We start from the raw sequence: 6,000 nt of genomic DNA, 5'->3' as shown, positions 1-6,000 counted from the left end.
CAATTTCATTGTTTGGTACGGTTTCTCTATAGTAATAATAACTCAACGAATCAACATAAATTTTTCGCTATCTTCGAACGTCTAGAGGCAAGGAAACATATTGAGGAGATCGCGGACGGTAGGGCGCGGCTAAACATTGTTTTTTACAGTTTAAGTCTCAAAATAGTAGTAGTCTCGACTTGTGTCTATTTCCAAATCAACTCTTTACAATCCTGCACCAAACTAACTATTTCTGTCTAGCCCAATGGTTGACTGGTAGAGAATGCCTCAAGGCGTTAAGTCCGCCATTTGTACTCTTTTTGTAAATTTGTGCAATAAAGTTTAAAAAAACAAACAAAACTTACATTGTTTCAATTTATCTCTGCTTCAACTCACCTCGGTCTCCCTAATTTACCGAAGCGTTAGCGAAGATCTCCGTTTTAACTCGGGCATTTTACTTTCGCGTGTCCGGATAATTTTCTCTACAGAACGCAATATATTATCTTAACTGATTCTCGTGAAATTATGTGACCAGATTCTATGATTAAATGGAACTTTTTTGTCCATCCAGGTTTTACTTAAGCACCAATACGGCACGATTCGATGAATGATTAAGACACGTTTAAGATCTTGGAAAGAACTATACGACATGTCAAAATTGACGTTTATTTCGATTCCGCTGTGATCCCAATAAGATCTGTCCACGTTTCTAACATCAAATTGACATTGGTTGCCCGAATCGAGCTGCTTCTGTCAATTATACGACATACAAACGATGTATGAATGAGAACTTATCTAAACCAGAACTTATCGTTATCGTGCTTCATTCTTTGAATGGGGCCGATTATAGCGCTTAAACCATTGTGAGTTCACTGAGATAACGAATTAATGAACTAAATGTTTTCACTTTTTACATTCTCTAAGCTTAACGCGGGATCTACAGCTCACAGTGAGCTACTCCTTACTTAAGTACTTAGTTATCCTTATTTAAATACATATACCTACCCAAAAACTGTTCACGACCATTATTCATTATTTAAATAATAGAAAAAACAGTACCTTTAGTATATGACCCAAATGATGAAATACACGAATGATGTAATCTACGCAAATGAAGGCAATCAATCAACTGCCTTCAAAACTTATTGATGGGCTGAATTGGTCCGCGACACGAATTTGTACTGAACAAATACGATTGGATTTCCACGCTCGTGTATAGCCTCCTAAGTTCCGACGTCCTTTTAAAAGGATAAAATTTAAAGAAGGTTCCAAATCCAAAACTGCAAAAATGACTAGCGATAAAAAAAATTTTTTGGGACGTGTATACTCGCGGCGTGCGCGCAGGTAGGCCCCGGCAGTTTCTGGGGTATAATAGATAGCAGGTTTATTAGAAATATTTTAATCTGACGGGATGTAGAATCGATTGACATCTTCCAAAAAAAATAATGCTATATAATCGAATAATGACTGTGAGCTTGATTCTGATTTTCTTTTCAAATCGAGAGTGAATAGATATCTCATAGGTTAGCATCCTAGACCGCATCGACACTTGCCAACAGGTAAAAATGTGGTCAAATAAAAATGTAATATAACATGTTTTCGCACATCTCTCATCATCATCATCATCTCATGTTGCCACGCTCATATTTGACGGGTACTCATCCTAAATGTAATTATTGTTTATTAAATAACCTACCTCCTATACACACGTAAAAGTATCTGTGATCCCACGCCTACGTTAATCGTATAATCCATTCATTATTTCATTAAAATGCCTATCGAAAATACACTTAATCAGCTTTACATCACAGTCTAAATTACGAAAAACTCGGTTAACGTTCGTGTAAACAGTGATGTTAATCCAATAGCAAGGAAGGTTTGGCCTCAATCAATTTAAACGAATTGTTTATTTTTTATGATAGGAAAATGGCGTATAAGCGCACGGTCCGCTTGCCGGTAAGAGGCTATGGATGTTTGTAGCTTCACTCGACGCAGACGTTTTAACTGCGGAGTCTACAGGTTATTTAAACATAGCCCAAACTGACTGTTCACCGTCTTGGTAAACGAGATACTATCTGAATAGACATCTGTATAAAGCTGACACCATAAACCATAGTGCTCCTATGCGACTATGCGCAAACGATGCACATCCCTGGTGCGCCAGATGCGGACCAGCCCCAACCCCATCCTGTGTTTGATAGCGGACAGATTCGACTGTCCGTATATGATACCCTGCTACGAAATATTTCCAGCGTTGTACAGTGTGGGCAAATAGGAAGTATACTAACAACAGGCAAATATGAGCCCTTTTCATCGCAATTTTCAGCATATTTTTGCACATTTTCGGCGTTTTCTTAGTAGATTTGTGTCGAATGGTCAGTTTTAACTGTTTATAATTATTTCATCAGCTTGTTAGAATAGACACGTAATTTTAAATAGCCTCACAGAAATAAGTCAGGAGCTGCAAAATTGCACTGTCACTGTTTCTCGAAATAAATCGAGAAAATGACGTATTTTAAATAAAACATTTGAGAAAAAAATGCTTGCTCTTTGACAAAAATTATCTTCCGTATACAACTGCCGACCCTGAATAATATGTTTATGATTTTTTTTTTTCTAGCATTTTGCACTTAATATAGTTAAAATCTATATAAATAGTTATAGAATAGTTAAGTAGGTACTAATATCAGTTACGTAAGTCTACTAACAACATCCGTCTTTTGCTAGCTTAGATCGAGAATTCGAGACATCCTGATTGGCCATCAAAGTATAAAAAATTTAGTTGTTTTTTTTTTCTCTATTACAACAGTCAAAACGATTAGCGACTACGACGTCAGGTTCATCCTTTTTTTATCAATCAATTTTGTGCTAACCATGCACGATGGATGTATATATATATACCGGTATACCCTATATTTTACCGGTAAATTCTATATTTTATCGTACTTCGGGTTTTTACAGTAACACATACACAAATTGCAAGTTAAATAAAGGCTTGTTAAAAGAGTGAAGTTCATGATCCCGAGTCCAACGTCAAATAAGAGGAGAAAATACAGACAAATCTCTCGTAAGCTGAAATACTGTGGGTTGCCAATTAACAATGATTGATGTATTTCAAACAGAAAGTTTTGTTTGTTTTCATCACACTTGCTCGAAAAAGATTTTTTTTTTATACTACGACCGCCAAAAACTCTGCACCCTTGAGCTCTGGCAACCTTACTCACCGGCACCAAAATTTTACACTGGTAGTAACTGGCACTAAACACTGAGACAGTTTTAAAAAAACGTTGATGGCCTGGCGCTCTTAGTGCGATTGCAATCCGGAGGTCGCGGATTCAAACCCCGGCTCGTACCAATGTGTTTTTCGAAACTTATGTAAGAAATATTATTTGAGTCGGTTATCGGTGAAGGAAAACGTGAGTAAACCGGACTAATCCCAATAATGCCTATAGGTTAGGGTTAGAATGTCAGATGGCAGGCGCTTTCGTAAAAACTAGTGTCTACGCTAATTCTCGGGATCAGTTGCCAAGCGGACCTCAGGCTCCTTGGGTACACTGCTAAATTTTTATCATACTCATACTATAAAGATGATAATTCATTCAAAATAATAGTTCATGAACTAACAAAATGAGAAAAAACTTTTAAAAGTCTCCAATACTTTTTTGAGACCCTCAAAATCTCTGCGGATTACATTGGACGGATTTGCAAGTAAAATTGAGTGTAAGGATTCACCCAAAATCTTGAGCTGATGCCCGTGGGAAAATTCATCCCAAATCACATGTGAGATTGAAATCAAATGAGCAAAGTTACTTATGTAAGGTCTTACGATTTTAGTTAAAATAATCGAGTGAACTATTGTTTCTGTGAAGTTTTTACTTGCATACTAGGACGTGTGGAAGGTCAGAATGGCCGTGTCGCGGATAGACTTTAAGTATCGATGAATGTTAAGTATTTAAAATAGTCTGTGCTTGAGTGTGTTTGGCTGCGATTCAGTGAGTGAGTGATTGAGTGAGTGAGTTTTGTTTGAATGACCCGAATAGCTGCGTTAATGGTTTGGTTCCTACAGAGACATGTCAAACGCTGTATTTCTATGGGTTCCTAGCTGATTCTAATGACAGAACGAAAAGAGCAGGGCCTACCGCGAAAATCGAAGTTCGTCAATTGCGGGCATTTTTCTCTGTCACTCTAATTACGTCTTAGAAAGATCCCCGCAATTTGCGAATTTGCGGTTTTGAGTGGACCCATCAGTCAGAATTTAATTGAAATCACAGCCAATCTCACTACTCGAATTTAAACTGTTGTGAGACATACTAATATTAAAATAATTCTACGGATTACACCCACGTGTTTTTAGTCACTCGCGCGACATCCCAACTCGTGTGTAATCCGTAGAATTATTTCAATCTCACTACATTCCTCAGAAATTATATTAAGTATTTTGATTCGTTTTAATTATGCCGTTCGTCGGCTATCATTAATCTACGTTATCGTCTATGAGGAGTCGGCCAACTATTTTGTAACAGCGATACTGGTGGGCCATATGTCTTTGATTTAAGGTCTAAAAATTGACAGTTGACAGCATGAAGAATGGTTGACTAAACAAAGCAAGGTCCGGAACAATTTCATAGACAAGACCCTTTTCAAAGTGCCAACACTGAAAATGTCAACAATCCCGTTTATGTACGAATTTAATCGCGACGTCTTTTGTGTTTGTGAAGTGCCCCTTAGCGTTTCGTTTTCGTTTTATTTGTGCTTTAAATTAAGGCATCTTAATGACGCTGATTGTTCTGTTCGTGTTATTTCTGACTTTTATACGGAATCTTGTTTTGGAAATCCTAAAAATGTGTTTGGATTTTCAATGTTCTTAAGGGGAGTTTATTTGTACGTTTGAACGTTCTAATGAACACATTTTTGATTTATTTTATTGATGATGAAAGCTTCAAAAAGGTTCTATACTGTTTTCTGACAGCCAGAGACAGCATAAAAATCTATGATTTCTATGGGACCAACCCTGAAATCGCGATCTAAATTTGGCAGTTTCATACAGTTTTTGGACCCGGGTATGTCCTTAAACTACGTCCAAAAGAGAGGTATGGGCATTTGTGAATGTCATCTCGCCTTGTGTGGTAGGGCACAGCACAGCGGATGTCATTCCAGATCTAGAGCAGAGCCCAACTGGGGAAGTACCTCCACCTTACAGAAAACCGCAGCCAAATAACACTAGACCCTACTCATAGTGTTGTGTTCCTGTCGGTGAGTAAGGTTGCCAGAGCTCAACGAGGGGGATGGGGTTAGGGTCGGCAACACGCATGTAACTCCTCTGGAGTTGCAGACGTACATAGGCTACGGAGACTGCTTACCATCAGGCAGGCCGTATGTTTGCCACCGACGTAGTATAAAAAAACATTTTGCTGGTCTGATGTTGAGCTGTCCTTTGGGGAGTCGAATTCTTTTTCGCGATTTCGGGGTTGGCCCCATAGTAAAAGTTGCGCATGCGCAGTATGACCTATTCGTAAACGTTAACGGGTTTAAGTAATTGATTTACGTTGTATACTCACCTAGTTTTAGTCCCTCGCGGACATTTTCGGAGAACTAGGTCTCCTTCCTCAAGCACTAAGAGTGCAAGCAGCCTTCCGGGTTCGTTGAATTGCTTTACGTTCAGTTACGTACCTTCTGTATATATGTATTAGTTAAATTATTGATCTTGTTTCCATTTCCCCGACTTTGAAATCGTCTATCCAAGAAATATGAAGACCTTTCTTTTCCATATCGTGAAGGATGGAACTCTTTAAAAACCTCAAGTAAAGGTTTGCACTCACTTTACCACTTTTCTTTATATAAAATTAATTTTGTATTAAGTAATATCTGCAAACGATACCATAATGCTTATAAATAAAGTACTCTACGGTCGTACGTATGCGAATACTCAGTCTGGCGGGGATGGTATCTAAGTCTCGGTAGACCTACCCGAAGATGAAGGATATGGTGGAAAGATCTGGTCACGCTCGACATAGTAAGTTT

Source organism: Cydia pomonella, chromosome 12 (assembly GCF_033807575.1).
Source record: "Cydia pomonella isolate Wapato2018A chromosome 12, ilCydPomo1, whole genome shotgun sequence".
In the NCBI taxonomy this organism is placed as follows: domain Eukaryota; kingdom Metazoa; phylum Arthropoda; class Insecta; order Lepidoptera; family Tortricidae; genus Cydia; species Cydia pomonella.
This window is presented reverse-complemented; position numbering follows the sequence as displayed.